Raw genomic sequence first — 16802 nt, forward strand, 5'->3', positions numbered from 1 at the left:
AGTTCTGCCAAACCAGACAGATCATCCATGTCCAACTCTGGACCTTTTAACAGCTCTATCTGTTTCTCATCTTTATCTCCTGCCTCTAGAACTTTTTTCCTCGCTAAGGGCAGGTCTACCTCCTCTCCCTTACTCTCTTTCACTTTACTACTCCTCGTTTTACCACCCTCTAAACCCTCATGGTACAGGGTTGGTAAGAATGTCTCGGCCAAATTGATACTGGCCTGATTTAAACTGCTCTCTGTCTCAGCTGCCTTTCTTGACATGCTGCGAGTGACTGTGCATGCGGGATAGATCTAGGAATCTAGGGGCGGAGCCTCAACACTGACAGGCTGTTTTGTCAGCGTCATTGCTGCCCAAACCTTACCACCGGCTAAATCATTACCCAGAAGGACATCCGCGTCAGTTCTCGGGAATTCTGATCACACCCCCATTTCAACTGGTCCAGAGACTAGCTCACAATTCATAATGACCCTATGCAAGGGCACCATTTCCATCCCTTTGCCTATTCCTTTCACAGCACCATTCCTGTCTTGCGACCAAAATCTAGTACCTTACTGCTGATCAATGATAGTTCAGCCCCCGTGTCTCTCCAGATCTGTACTGGAACTGGGGTGTCTCCCTCCCTCACAGACACGGTTCCGTTTGACATACAAGTCTCAGACCCTTCTTGTACTCTGTCTACCCAGGGCTCTCTTGTCAATTTACTGATTGCCACGGCACATCCGATAGGGACTGCTGCTTTCCCCTTTCCTGTCTCTTTCCTCCCAGCAAAGCACCGAGATGCAATATGTCCCCCACTTTCCACAACTAAAACAGGTCAAGCCCGGAAATCTCTGGCCGTCTTGCCTTCCCCCTCAATCTTACCACTAGCTCCCAGTGGGACCACTGCCTCAGCCGGCGGACTTTCTTGATCGTTCCCACGGTCTCTCTGGGAACTTTTATTCGAGGAAAACTTTGTCTTGTGGGTTAGGGCATATTCATCTGCGAACCTAGCAAATTCTGAGATGGACTTATTCGGCTACTCATTCAAATACATCTGGATATCCTCCGAAACACAACCTTTAAATTTCTCAATCAGAATTAACTCCCTAAGACGCCAATAATCCTCTTCCACTATCTCTGCTGTGCACCAATGATCCAAGAGCACACCCTTCTCATAGGCAAACTCGGTATACATCTGATTCCACCCTTTCTTTAAAGTTCTGAACTTCTGTCTATACTGGGGGTCGGCAACCCGCAGCTCCGGAGCCGCATGCGCTCTTTCATCTCTGTGCTGCGGCTCCCCGTGGCTTTGGAAAATAAATGGTGAGTATTTAATTAAAATGTATTTTATGTTGGTTTGTTAGTTTTTGAAATGTAATTCTAAATTTGAAGATTATGGTGATCTTGTACAATCTAAATAAAACGTTGTGGCGACCCATTTCCTGGCACATCCGAACCGGCTCACAATTAGCCAGCGTTCAGGCTAAGGGAGATAGCCTATGGGGTTTGTGAGTACGTGTCTTTTGGAGCATCTGCGCCCATGGGGGGCGGGTTGAGAGAGGCTTAAAAGCAAGGCTGTTTAGTTCGAATAAAGTTATCTTTGACTGCAGTTTACTGACTGCGTGTAGCACACCACTACAACGTGTTTTTATCGCTATTAATATACGTCACCACTGCCAATGCCTGACACCCGCCATTGCGCGATTTCTTTAATTTTTTGATCCAAGGTAGGCTAACTATGGAGAATTCTAAAAAAAGAAAAGTGACTGAAGAAAACAGAACGTTTAATGATATGTGGACAGACTCATTTGCTTTCACTGTTGACGAGACTGGTTTACCGGTATACTTAGTATGCAATGAGAAACTAGCAAACAACAAAAAGTCAAATGTCGCAAGACATTTCCAGAATAAGCACGCAGCCTTTGCTCAAAAATATCCGGATGGAGATGAGAGAAAAAAAGCCGTTTCGGAACTGATGCGGAAGGTTGATCTGAGCAAAAATCATTTCAAGAAGTGGATGAAGTCTGGAAAATCAACTACGTATGCTAGTTTTGTTGCCGCTCAGGAAATAGTCAGGCACAGGAAGCAGTTTACAGATGGTGAATATATAAAAGAATCTTTCATTAAGATTTCAGAACATCTATTCACGGACTTTAAAAACAAAAGTGAAATTGTGCAGAAAATCAGGGATATGCCCCTCTCTGCAAAGACTGTCAAAGACAGAACCATAAAAATGGCAGAAGACATCACAAGACAGCAAATTAAAGACATCAATTCAGCTGTGGCCTACTCGATTGCCTGTGACGAGTCTAAAGACAAAGGTGATATTGAACAAATAGTGCTGTTCTGCCGGTATGTAAACTCTGCCGGGCCACAGGAAGAACTGATTGAGTTGATACCTCTAAAAGACCAAACACGGGGGGAGGACATCTGTCTTGAATTGTTTAAGAGCCAAAGGAATAAAGACCACCCACCTGGTGTTAGTAGCTACTGATGGGGCACTGAGTATGACAGGAGCGCACAAGGGATTTGTGGCTTTACTGCAGAAGTTGCTGGACAGAAAGCTGCTGACTTTTCACTGCATCTTGCACCAAGAGGCACTGTGCGCTCAAACATTTCCTCAGGAATGCACAGAAGTAATGGATGTTGTCATTCAGATTGTCAATAAAATAATGGCAAAAAGTTTAAATCACCGTCAATTCCGTTTGTTACTGGACGAGCTGGAAAGCGCATATTCTGATCTCCTGCTGCACAACAAGTCCGGTGGCTGTCCAGAGGGGAGGTGCTGAAACGTTTTGTCACTTGTCTGGAAGAAGTGAAAACCTTCCTGGGCAGCAAAGGGCTCACCTTTCCCGAGCTGGAACAGCCAGTGTGGCTGGAAAAGCTACACTTCATGGTAGACATGACAGTGCACCTGAACACGCTGAACACAGCTCTTCAGGGGAAAGGATGCACAGCCCTGCACATGTTGGAGGTTTTGGCGTTCGAGCGCAAGTTGACAGTGCTTGCCAGAGATTTACAGAAAGGCACATTGTCTCACTTCCCCAATTTGAGAGAGTTCAAACAAGGTCACGACATGATAAATTCAGAGTATTTACATTCTGCAATCATCACAATGCAAACATCGTTTGGGAAACGCTTCTGTGAGTTCAGAGAGGAAAAAAACACATTATCCTTCCCGGTCACTCCCCTAAGCATCGATCCATCCCTACTGAATACGACTGCATTGGCAGGTGTGAGTCAACCTGATCTTGAGATGGAACTGGCCGACACAGCCGACAAAGACATATGGGTGTCCAAGTTTAGACGCTTGACAGCGGACCTTGAAGATGTTGCCCGTCAGAAGGCCGTTCTTGCTCAGAATCACAAATGGAGAGATATTGAAAACCTCCTAAAACCGGACAAACTTGTGTTCGAAACATGGAATGCTATCCCCGACATTTATGTAAACATTAAAAAGTATGTGCTTGGAGTCCTGTTGATCTTTGGATCCACATATGTATGTGAGCAGGTGTTCTCCAACATGAACTTTATTAAAAACAAACATCGCGCACGCCTCACAGATGACAACTTGCGATCCTGTGTAAAAATGAAGGTGATGTCATACAGCCCTGATGTGCAGACGCTGTGCGCTGAGGTCCAGGAGCAGAAATCCCATTAACCAAGTATGATAAATATTTTAATTGCCTATTATTTTACGTATATTCATATTTTTTCATTGTTCAGTGAAATAGTCCTTTTATTTTTCAGGTTGACAGCTGGCTGACGTTATTTTTGGTTTGCTGCTGGCGGAAAATTTAAGTTCGGCGTTTTTCATGAATATAAGAAGGACTCAAATAGACATTGAGTATTTTACTTAAAAGTAACCTTCAACCCAACGTCTTTTTTTCGGAGTTCAAAATGTTTTTGTTGCATGCAGAAATGTAATTTCATTTTCTCTGCAGGAGTTCATCGATGTCATAAATGCAACACATTATAGTTTGTTTATACATAGCATAAAGGCAAAAAAAACATTATATGCAGTGTTATTTCATTTTAAATGTCAAACGGGTTTTGTGGCTCCCAGTCTTTTCTTTTCTGTGGGAAACGGTTCCAAATGGCTCTTTCAGTGGTAAAGGTTGCTGACCCCTGTCTATACGCTTCAGGTACTAACTCATAACTCCAAAGAATGGCCGCCTTTACTTAGTCATAACTCTCCTCCTCTTCCTCCTCCATGGACAACACCTTATATGCCCCCTGTGCCTTCCCTTTTAACACACTTTGTAACAATGCCACCCACTGATCTCTGGGCCACTTCTGATTTACCGCCACCTTTTCAAAAAGCAAGAAATAACTATCAACATCCGTCTCCTCGAACGGAGGTACTAACCTCAATTCCCGACTAACATTAAACCGCTCCTCTCGGTCTGACCCCTGAACTCGTTGCTCTTGCCTTAACTTCTCCATCTCCAAGTCATGTTTCCTGTTTCTCTGCGCCCCTCTCCTTCTCATCCCTTTCCTTCTCTTTTTCAACTGCTTCCAGCTGTTTTAACTTAATTGCATGTTCCAACCTTAATTTCTCCAACTCTAACTGAGCTGTCCTCTAACTAGCTGGTACCTTTTCAGGGATATTTTCCAATACCCCAGCTGCAAACACATTCTTCCCAATATAGTAATGAGTTATTGCCCTTCGCACCTCCCGTTTTTTCATTGGCAACCTCACCTCTGCGAGGTTTAACCCCTTCGCCAAATTTATCAAGTCTGATTAGCTGACCGCCTCTAGTGCTTCCAGAGTCGGGTTCTCTATAAATTCACCCACGTCCATCTTTGCTGGTTTCCCGTCTGGCTACCCACGTAACCAGATCCAAGTTTAGACTTACAAGCCCGATTCACTGGCCTCCCAATTTGGTGTCAAATCCTGAGATGAGAACCCCAACTGTTATGTACCCCGTAACTGGATGACTTACCAGCAAAGATAGAGAGGTCTGTTAAAGTCTGATGGTACTATTTTTGACAGTATTTGTTGATAAAAATACACAACAATAATATCAATGCAAACATACAGATAATATATGTCGTCAATACCAAATCTAAAAGCGCGGGTATAATAATAATCAATAAGAAATAACTCTATCGTTGTCTGGGGATAATGTATTGTCCGATGGAAATATTAAAGTCACTTTAGTTCATTCAAGTTGCAGCTTTTGCGTTGGAGAGAAAGACGGGTTAAAACTTGCCCATTCCTTTTATGATGTCAATCCTTCGAGAGTCGTTGGGAGTTGATTTCCCCGTTGTTAGCTAAAAACCGTTCCGTGGTAAAGGCCCACCGATTCCGGGGCAAATGGAAAAGGACGCATGTGGCCTTCCCACCGGCTTTTGCTAATACGGGATCGCTAGCATTTCTTCTGATGCGTCTGAGGGGCTGTTCCCCAGACCCTCTTTTATCCTGCCTCACAGGGTCTCAGATGTCAATCAGGGTGAGATGCTGCAATCCCTCCACCAACCCCCCCTCGGTTCATTGCCTGGGGGCTTCGATGCATCGTACAGGATTCAATGCACAATTCCGTTTCCAAGAGACAATAGCCGTTATCAATGGTTCCGCCTTTCAAAGGCCAGGGCACATTCCAAACTCTTTGTGGAATCTGCATGTCTTTCTCTCATTTCCTGGGTCTCCTGAACTGACTTAATAGTGATCTTGCGATTCTCACAAAGGAGGGGCTGCCCCACACCCTTCGGCCCCTCAGAGCTGTGGCACATTCGTAACAAGCTCAAGTCTTCAGAAAAAAAACAGTTCAAAACTTGTGAAAATACGTAACAACAATTTTCTTAAAAATCATGAAAAAGTGCCCAAATTTTTGACAGAATGTAAAAACATCTCTTACCTAAAGGAGAAATCACAAATGACCCATTGAAATATCTTATAACTTGTTTACAAACTATATATAAAATTGTCACATCATGCCTCTCACAACTAACCGTCACTCACTTCGATAACCACAATATACTTACAGAAGAGCAGAAATTATGCCATACAGTGTGTGAAAAGATATGAAGAATAATTGATACTAGATTCCGTAATTCTAAATCAAGCTCAGCTGAAAAGCAGAAATCTTACACATTGTTATATTGACTACCAAAAAGCATTTTATTCTGCCTCACACTCACGGTTAATAGAAGCTGTTAATATATATAAATCAATATTTATGAAATTCTGACACCATCTGCTCAAGTATTGGCATACTATAATCTCCCTATCTATTAACAATCATAGTTATCATAATAAAACGAGGTATTTTCCAGGGCAACGAAGCCCACTATGGTTTTGTATAGCTTTAAACCCTCTTTCACATTTACTGAATCAGATGAAAATAGGGTATCAAATCAGAGATAACTAAATGAATTATACCTTGACACACAATCTACACATAGACAATTTCAAATTATACTCTTCATTGATAAAGCTGAAACAATTAATTCAAATAGTAGAACTATTTTCTGAAGATAAAAACATGAATTTTGGACTGTATAAGTGCAGAACATTAAACATGAAGACAGAGCTAGTAGAATATAAAACAGAACAGCAGGTACAACACTACAGATGGATGAATATGAAACACGGGTATCTGGCAAAGAAAGTAGATCATCGTGTGATGAAGGGAAAATCTGAAACAGAATTTACATCAAGGCTTATGATAATCTGACAAACAGAGCTCAATAGTAAAAATTTACCAAAGGCAATAAACACTTCTGCTCTTCCCATATTAAAGTATTAATGTATATCCTGGTCTGAAACTGATCTGGAAAATTTACAAAGAAAAATATGATCTGAAATGACAGACTTTAGAAAACACTATGTACACTTGAATACACTTAGATCAACACTACCTGGGGCAGGAGGAGGAATAATAGACAAAAAAAAATTACACAACAGTCTGAAAACTTGAGGATATATTTTCAGCAACAAAAACAGGATTCGCCGCTTTACACGAGCATACACAATTCTGATTAGTAGTACACACCACTAAACTTAAGTGAAAGCACAATCCATAAAAATGAAGTAATTATCACTGTAGAAGAAGTTAATCAATGGAAGACATGATCCTTCATAGAAGATATCCCCATGATCTGAGGAGACTAGATGTAGACAAAGAGGCATTAAACGCCTGGCTTAGAGTTGGAGTCCTCTCTCCAGAAACAGGGGGGTTCCTTGTAGCTATACAGGACCAGGTGGTTAGTACAAAAAAAAATCAATCAAAATACATAAGAAAGGAAAGACAATAAATCCAGAAATTCCAAGAGAAACAAGAAACAATCCAGCACATTACAGGATCCTGTAGCAGCTTCACACAATCTGATTACTTACTCAGGCACAATTAAGTGGCAAACATCATTCACTAAAATTTTGCTTTAAAATACAAACTCATTAAAGACACCATACCTTACAATAATTAAGGTCAGACTCTTACAAATTATGTTATGACTGGGCTATTATTACAGAGACGACGATCCATCATAACTGTCCTGATATAATACTACGGGATAAATAAGAACTACTTAGTTATTAGATAGAAGATACATAAATCAAAAAGTGAAAAAAGACACCAGAAATATGCTGAATTAAAAGAGTAATTTGAAAGACTATGGAACATGAACAGGATATTCATTGTCCCAGTACTAATATCTACAACTGGTATTATCGCAAAGTCACTACCCAAGAGCATTAAACAATTAGCCCTACACAGCAATATTTATGTAAATTTCCAAAAAGCCACAATACTAAACACCACTAGAATAGTTTGAAAGTTCCTAGCAATTGAGAAATGACTTTGTTTGGTTATGCTCGTACCTTAGGTTTTACCAGCATGAGCTGAGAAAAAAATAAAAACACATATTAACAATAAATAAATAGCAAGGACATGAGATGAAGAGTACTTGAATGCAAATCCATAGGATGTGGGTACATTTCAGTGACGGAGCAAGTGAAGTTACCTCCTTTGGTTCAGGGGCCTGATAGTCGAAGGGTAACAACTGTTCCTGATCCCGGTGGTGGTGAGTCCCAAGGCTCCTGCACCTTCTTCATGATCTGGGTGGTGGGGGCTCCCTGATGATGTATGCTACCTTCCTGCAACAATGGTCAATAGTGTGGAGGGCCTTACCCGTGACAGACTTGGCCATATCCACTACCTTTAGTGAATTTTACGTTCAAGAGCATTGATGCTTCCACACCAGCCATGATGCAGCCAGTTAATATACTCTCCACTACACATCTAAGAGGTTTGTCAAAGTTTTGGATATTATCCCAGATCTTCACCAACTCCTAATGAAGTAGAGCCACTGCTGTGCTTTCTTCATAATTGCACTTATATGCTGGATCCAGGGCAGGTCTTCTGGAAGGATAACACCAAGGAGCTTCAAGTTGCTGAAATTCTCCACCTATGAGGCCTGGCTCATGGACCTAGGGTTTCCTCCTCCTGGAGTCAATAATCAGCTCCTTGGTCTTGCTGACATTGAGTAAGAGGTTGTCATTGGGGGCCCCACTCAGCCAGATTTTACAAACTGCCGAATATGCCAATTCCTCAGTATTTTTGATTTGGCCTGCGACAGTGGTGTTGTCTGAATCGTAAGTGTATAGCGAGTAGAGCAGGGGGCTGAGCACACAGCCTTGTGGTGTAACTGTGCCAATGGAGACTGTGGAGGAGATGTTGCCCATACAAACTGACTGGGTCTGCAAGTGAGGAAATCAAGGACCCAATTGCACAAGGAGATATTGAGGCCAAGGTCTTGAAGCTTATTGAGGGGATTATGGTGTTGAATGCTAAGCTGTAGTTGATAAAGAGCATCTTGATGTATGCATCTTTGCTGTCCAGATGTTCCAGGGTTGAGAGAAGATCCAGTGAGATGGCATCCAATGTGGACCAGTTGTGCTCATTGCAAGTTGGAGCAGATCCAAGTCACTTCTCAGGCTGGAGTTGATATGCTTCATCACCAAATTCCCAAAACGCTGTGGATGTACGCAAGTACCACTGAACGATAGTCATTGAGGCAGGTTATCACATTCTTCCGGGCATCGGTATAATTGCAACATGCCTGAAGCAGGTGGGTACCTCAGACTGCCGAAGTGGGAGGTTAAGGACCTCAGTGAACACTGCAGACAGTTGATCAGCACAAGTCTCCGGTACTCAGCCAAGTACCCTATCAAGGCTAAACGCTTCCCATGGGTTTTTCCTCATGAATGATACTTGATGTTGGCCTCAGAGTCTGAAATCACAGGATCATTGGTGGCAGTGAAAGCAGGTGATGATTTCCCCATGTTGTGACAGTCAAAGGAAGCATAGAAGGTATTGAGCTCATCTGGAAGCAAAGCCCTGTGGTTGCCTAGATTGCTTGATTTCACTTTGTGTGAAGTGATAGCGTTCAAGCCCTGATTCAGGTTTAGTCTGGGATTGTCACTTTACCTATGAGACAGCTTTCTAGAGATTGGACTGGCCCTCTTGTATCTTACTTGATCACTAGACTTGAATGCCTCTGATCTGGCCCTTAGCAGATCTCATGGTTAACCCAAGGCTTTTGGTTAGGGAAGATTCTGAATGATCTTGTGGGGATACTCTCATCTATAACTGTTTTAATAAAGTCCGTGACAACCAGGGTGCATTCATTCAGATCCAGAGACAAGAGCTTGAACACAGCCCAACCCACCGACTCAAAGCAATCTGGTAGTTGTCACTCTACGTTCCGTGACTACCTCCTTGTTGCCCTCATCTCTGGAGCTTTGCCTTTTAGCCTCTGCCTTTATGCAGGTAGAAGGATGGCCAAGTGATCAGATTTATCAAAATATGGTCTAAGCACGGAATGGTAAGCATTCCTTATCTTAGAATTACAGTGGTCCAGTATGTTGGCACCTCTGCTGCTGATGTAACTGGACAGGGATTTCTTCAAACAAGCCCGATTGAAATCCCTGACTATAATATGAAATGCGTTGGGTGGATTATTTCTTCTTTGGTGATGGCATTATGTAGCATTCAGGAGCTTGATTATAATGGGTCACTAGTGCTAAGGAAACCACATTTGGGATTACAGAGGAGAACTTTAGAATGGTTGGCATTTGATTGTTAGGTGTTCAGGGTCAGTGGAACACAAGTTTGACAAAAACAACACATCAGAGCACCACAGAGAGATCATGAAACACACACTTCCATCTTTCGTCTTTTCCAAATAGTCAGTACGGTCCATGCATATCAAGAAGCCTTTAGTTCTGATCGCTATGTAGGCCTCCATTAGTCTCGATAGACCATGGATTTGCACCTTGGAAAGTTTCCAGGGCACAAGCCTGGGCAGGGTTTTTTTTGGAAGACCGGCAATTGCCCAAGCTGCAAGTCTCCCCTCTCCATGCCACCAATGTTGTCCAAGGGAAGGGCTTTAGATCTGATCACCATATCAGATGTACTATAGGTAAGCCACATCTCACTAAAACACAGAACACAACAATTTTTCATTTCCCTTCAATACACCAATCTTGTCCTCAGGTCATCAGTTTTGTTCTCCAGTGATTGCGCATTTGTTAACGTGATGCTGGGTAAGGAGGCCTCAGCCCTCTCTGTTTCAGGCTGCTTTGTAACCCCTCCCTCCTACCTTGCTTCTAGCTATGGCAATATAACTTCATTCACTTAAAGATGCCATACCTGCTTGCTTGAGAGTCCAGTCCGAGTCCTTTCGAAGATTGTGAAATTTGTAGTACATCAAGTCAATTTAAAAATACATTGCTTAAATTACATACTGCACATCACAGTGACAGTAATTGAAAAGAGGAATATTTAGAGATATTGTAAATAGCCCATTGAGCATTACTGTGGTTCACCAGCACCATCTAGAAGTCCATCTGCACTTTCCAATCCATTAATTTAATTTCTAGACAACACACACAAAATGCTGGTGCTGTGTGTGTTGTTTGAATCTCCAGCATCTGCAGATTTCCTCGTGTTTGCTCATTAATTTCTAGAATTCAGCTCAAACTAAATTTAAACATCTGGCTTGTTTACAGAATTCCAAACTCAAATTCAGAGTAGAAAAGTCACGAGAAAAAAATGATGTGCAGTACTGTGAGTGTAGCTGCAAGGCTGAAATAGGAGATAAATTTTAAAGCAATATTCGAAGGGGCTGGATACACGAGATGATTAAGGATAGTCAGCATGGTTGGGTGCATGGTAGGTCATGTCTAACCAATCTTATAGAGTTCTTCCAAGGAAGTTAACAGGAAACTAGGTGAAGGTAAGACAGTGGATGTTGTCTAAATGGACTTTAGCAAGGCATTTGTCAAGGTCCCACATGGGAGGATGGTCAAAAAGGTTCAGTCACTCGGCATTAAAGATGAGATGGTAAATTGGATTAGACTTTGGCTTTTTAGGAGAAGCTAGAGAGCAGTAGTAAATGGTTGCCTCTCTGAGTGGTGTGCCACAGGGATCAGTGCTGGATCCCTGTTGTTTGCTGTATATATCAGCAACCTGGATGGTAATATGGTCAACTGAAACAGCAAATTTCCGGATAATACTGTTACGTACTCGTGACACATGACAGTGGAGCCCTTGTCACGTGATTGGGTTTGAAGCTGTACTGGACTTGAGGTGATGGTCTTGTGATGGTGGTGACGTCATTTTCCCGCTAGTAGAGATCATGTGACAGGTTTTTTTTTACAGGTTATAAAAGGTAGACCCCACCCTGTGAGGAGGGGCAGTTCGTGGCTGGATTTGCCAGGTTGACTTCATGCCACTGCGTGTTTGAAGTGATGACGCAGTTTAGCTGAAGGATGAAGTTTTTATTTAATGCTAAAGTTTAAGAGGTCATTGCCAGCAGGTTCTTTATGATTCTGCTAGTTCGGATTTAGTGGAGAGTGAAGATCGAGGAGAATCGCTTTCTACGGTGAAACGGGGGAGACCTTTGTTTGATCCTTATTTGGAAGGATTTCGTTGACTATCTTCGTGTTAATCCCTAGGTTTAACTAGAAAGGATTGAAGGTAGTGGAGAAGGAAAGGTCAGTGCCTTTAAGCCGTTCTGTTTCGTGCATTCTTCGTGGGAAGTTCGACGTCGGGGATCGAAGCAAGCAACGTGAAAGAGAACCTAAATCGTCTTATAAAGTCTCTCCTTTTAAATGGACTGTGAGCATATCGAACTTTTGGCAATACCACTTTTAAGAACTGTTTTTGGAATACCACTTTAAAGAACTGTTTTTGGAATGTCACTTTAAGAACTGTTTGGGCTGCCGCTCAGCAGCTGTTTCCGGTTACGTTAGTGTTTGTTTACTTTTGGGGGGTTTGTTTTCTGTGTTTAATAAACGTGTTGTTTGTTATAAGAAACCCTTGCCAAACTCATATATTTATTGTTGCCTGAATACGTAACAATACCAAGATTAGGGGTGTAATGGACAGCTAGGAAAACTATCATGGATTGCAGAGTGATCTGTGTCAGCTGGAAAAATAGGCTGAAAATGGCAGATGGAATTTAATGCAAATAAGTGCGAGGTTCTGCACTTCAGTAAGTCTTACACATTGAACGATAGGGCACTGAGGAGTGTGGTAGAACAGAGGGATCTGGGAATACATGTATATAATTCATTGAAACTGATGTCACAGGTAGGTAGGGCTTAAGGGAAGCTTTTGGCACATTGGACTTCATAAATCTAAGTATTGAGTACAGAAGATGAGTTGTTATGTTGAGTTTGTACAAGACATTAGTGAGGCCTAATTTGGAGTTTTGAGTGCAGTTTTGGTCACCTACCCACAGGAAAAATGTAAACAAGGTTGAAAAAGTACAGAGAAAATTTACAAGGATGTTGCCAGATCTGGAGGACCTGGGTTATAAGGAAAGGTTGAATAGGTTAGGACTGTATTCCTTAGAAGGAGGAGAGAAGATTTGATAGAGGTATAGAAAATTATGAGAGTTAATGCAAGCAGGCCTTTTCCACTGAGGTTTGGTGGGATTACAACCAGAGGTCATGAGTTAAGTTGTGAAAGGTGAGAAGTTTAAGGGGAACATGAGGAGAAACCCCTTTACTCAGAGGATCATTAAGAGAGTGGAACAGGCTACCAGAACAAGTGGTGCACGTGAGCTTGATTTCAGCATTTAAGAGAACTCTGGATAGGTACATGGATGGTAGGGGTATGGAGGACTGTGGTCCCAGAGCAGGTTGATGGGAGTAGGAAGTTTAAATTGTTTCAGCATGGACTAAATGGGCCAAAGGGCCTGTTCGTGTGTTGTACTCTAAGAATACAAGACACAAAAGAATATTGAAACTGCTCTTACATACAAGTTAAGCTGTTGAATGAAATAATAAAAGTAGAGGAAAGCTTTCATTTGACTGCTATTAGTACATTGTAAAAGACAATTGCAAAGCTGGTCTCTACATTAAATATTATTCTCTATAATTTCCTTCTAGTTTGGCTTCAAATAGGAATTCAAAAGGAGGAATTAGTGGAGGGTGGTAAGAAATTGAAGGTAATTTCTGGATTTAAAATACTGTAGCAACTTCCAATTCTAGTTCCGAGTTCATTGTCATTCAACCGTGTAGCTGTATACCACCAAAACAAAACAGCGTTCCTCTAGACCAAGATACACATCACAGTACAAATAACCACAAATAAGTTAATAATAAAACATATTCCAAAAGATTGGCATTTATCATAAGGTGCATTTATGACACAACTTTAAAAGTAAGCAGTTTAACAGTGATGGCATCTAGTAAGTGACAAGACCTGGCAGATGACAAGGAGTTCAGTAGTCTCATGGTCTGGGGCAAGAAGCTGTTTCCCGTCCTAACACTCTTTGTCCTAACGCTATGGTACCTCCTGATGGTAAGGGGGTCAAAGAGATTGTGGGATGGGTGGGAGGGATTACTGACCCTGCATACACAGCTCTCTTAACATTGGAGGAAGAGAGACCCAGTGATCCTCTCAGTAGGGTCCTGAAATTTCTGTACCAGACAGAGCTGTAGCTGGACAGACACTTTCAGTGGTGCTACTGTAAAAATTAGACTGGGCTGAGGGAAGCCTTGCTCACCCGTCTCCTCTGACAGTAGATACTCTGAAGTGCTTTCTCATGAAAGAGGTGGTGTTGAGGGACCAGGTGAGATTATTCATTATGTCCACTCCCAGAAATTTGGTGCTACTAATTCTCTCTGTGACGGAGCCATTTGTGTGTGGTCAGGGGTGGTCAACCTGCACCTTCCTAAAGTACACAATTATCTCTTCAGTCTTGTCCATGTTGAGAGCCAACCTCTCATGCCTGCACTATTCTACAAGCCACTGAACCTCTTCGCTGTAAGCCATCTCATCATTCAGGCTGATGAGACCAGCCACTGCCGATTCATCTGCAAACTTGGTGATTTGGTTTGAGATGGATCTAGCAATACAGTCATGCATCAGCCGTGGGCTGAGCACACAGCTCTGGAGGTGCCAAAGCTCAGCATGATTGAGCCAATGTGGTTTAACTGTGGTCTTTCTGTCAAGATGTCCAAGATCCAGTTACAGAGAAAGGTATTGAGACCCACCCAGGACAGTTTACCCACCAGCTTCCAAGTATCAATCGCCGAGCTGAAGTTAATGAACAGCATCTTGCTGCATGAGGCACCATTTTCCTGTAGTACAGGACAGAGTGGAGGGCAGAGGCTATGGCATCGTCAGAAGACCGATTTGAGCAATAAATGAAGTGGAAAGGCTCTGATGTAGCAGGGAGATGGGATTTAATGTGGTCCATAACCAACATTCCAAGCGCTTCTTTATTGTTGACATCACTGCCACCGGACAGTAATTAAGAAAGCAGGATACCAGAGCCCTCTTGGAAATGTACTGTAGTCTGCAGGGACAGTGGACTGATCCAAAGAGATGTTGAAGATGTCTGTCTCTCAGCTCTTGACCAGGTATGTTACCAGGCCCTGCAGCTTTACGTGGGTTGACCTTGACCCTCACGCCAGCTGAAACCAGAGTTCTTGCTCCTCTTGGGGGTGGGGGGGGCTTCTCCATTCGCATATCATTTTGGGCATCAAACTGTGTATAAAAGACATTGAGACTAGCAGGAAGAGGCCTCACTATTGTTAATAGACAGGGTGAATGTGTAAGACCATAATGGTCTAAGTACCCTGCCACAAGCATCTCGTATCTTGAGTGTCACAGAAATAGCTGTAAGTATCTGGGAATAATTTCATTTTGCTTTCCTGATGCAACAGGAAAGTGCAGCTCTTATTCCTCGAACTGAAGATCAGTATCCAAATCTCTCAGCAAAGCCCAGACTTCTGCTATCAAGTCAAGTCAAATCACTTTTATTGTCATTTCGACCATAACTGCATAACTGCTGGTACAGTACATAGTAAAAATGAGACAATGTTTTTCAGGACCATGGCGTTACATGACACCGTACAAATCTAGGCTGAACTACATTAAAAAAAAAACACGGAGAAAGCTACACTAGACTACAGACCTACACAGGACTGCGTAAAGTGCACAAAAACAGTACAGGCATTACAATAAATAATAAACAGGACAATGGGGCAATGAGTCAGTCCAGGCTCTGGGTATTGAGGAGTCTGATAGCTTGGGGGAAGAAACTGTTACATAGTCTGGTTGTGAGAGCCTGAATGCTTCAGAGTCTTTTCCCAGATGGCAGGAGGGAGAAGAGATTGTGTGAGAGGGTGCGTGGGGTCCTTCATAATGCTGTTTGCTTTGCGGATGCAGCGTGTAGTGTAGATGTCTGTGATGACGGGAAGAGAGACCCCGATGATCTTCTCAGCTGACCTCACTATCTGCTGCAGGGTCTTGCGATCCGAGATGGTGCAATTTCCGAACCAGGTAGTCATACAGCTGCTCAGGATGTTCTCAATACAACCCCTGTAGAATGTGATGAGGATGGGGGTGGGAGACAGACTTACCTCAGCCTTTGCAGAAAGTAGAGACGCTGCTGGGCTTTCTTTGCTATGCAGCTGGTGTTGAGGGACCAGGTGAGATTCTCCGCCAGATGAACACCAAGAAATTTGGTGCTCTTAATGATCTCTACCGAGGAGCCATCGATGTTCAGCGGGGAGTGGTCGCTCCATGCCCTCCTTAAATCAACAACTGTCTATTTTGTTTTGTTCCCATTCAGAGATAGGTTGTTGGCTCTGCACCAGTCCATTAGCCACTGCACCTCCTCTCTGTAAGCTGACTTGTCATTCTTGCTGATGAGACCCACCACGGTCGCATCATCGGTGAACCTGATGATGTGGTCACAGTTGTGGGTCAGCAGAGTGAACAGCAGTCTGATCTGCCCTCACAGGTGTTTAATAATTGTGATGTCCTCAATGCATTTTTATATAGCCAGCCACAGAACTGGTATATTCATTCATGCTAATGTAATGGTTGTAGATAGCCATTCCCTAATTATGAGCCAAACCACATTTTCAAAACAGTCCTGTGATGCTGAGGTTGCTTCTTCTTGCCAGGTCTTTAAAACCTGAAAAATGCAGACTTAAACATTTTAATTGCCTTTATTTGCAAGTGTGTGCTGTGCTGCATAGATTTAAAATTCATCAAGATAATTAGTTGTAAGTTAACCCAGAGCTGGTAACCCATTTGTATTCCTTCTGAATAGTAACATCACTTTTGATCCTAGAATTTTAGGACTGGAGACATAGCTACTTTCTTTGTTCTGCACTCAGTGGCCACATTATTAGATATCTCCAGTACCTAATAAAGAGGCCTCCAAGTGTATATGCATGGTCTTCCAATTCAAGATTCAACAATGCAGTTTTTGTTTTTTGCACCATTCTCTGTGAACTCCAGAGATTTGTACCTAAAAATGCCAAAACACAGCAGCAACAT

This window comes from Hypanus sabinus, chromosome 4 (assembly GCF_030144855.1).
Source record: "Hypanus sabinus isolate sHypSab1 chromosome 4, sHypSab1.hap1, whole genome shotgun sequence".
Taxonomy (NCBI): domain Eukaryota; kingdom Metazoa; phylum Chordata; class Chondrichthyes; order Myliobatiformes; family Dasyatidae; genus Hypanus; species Hypanus sabinus.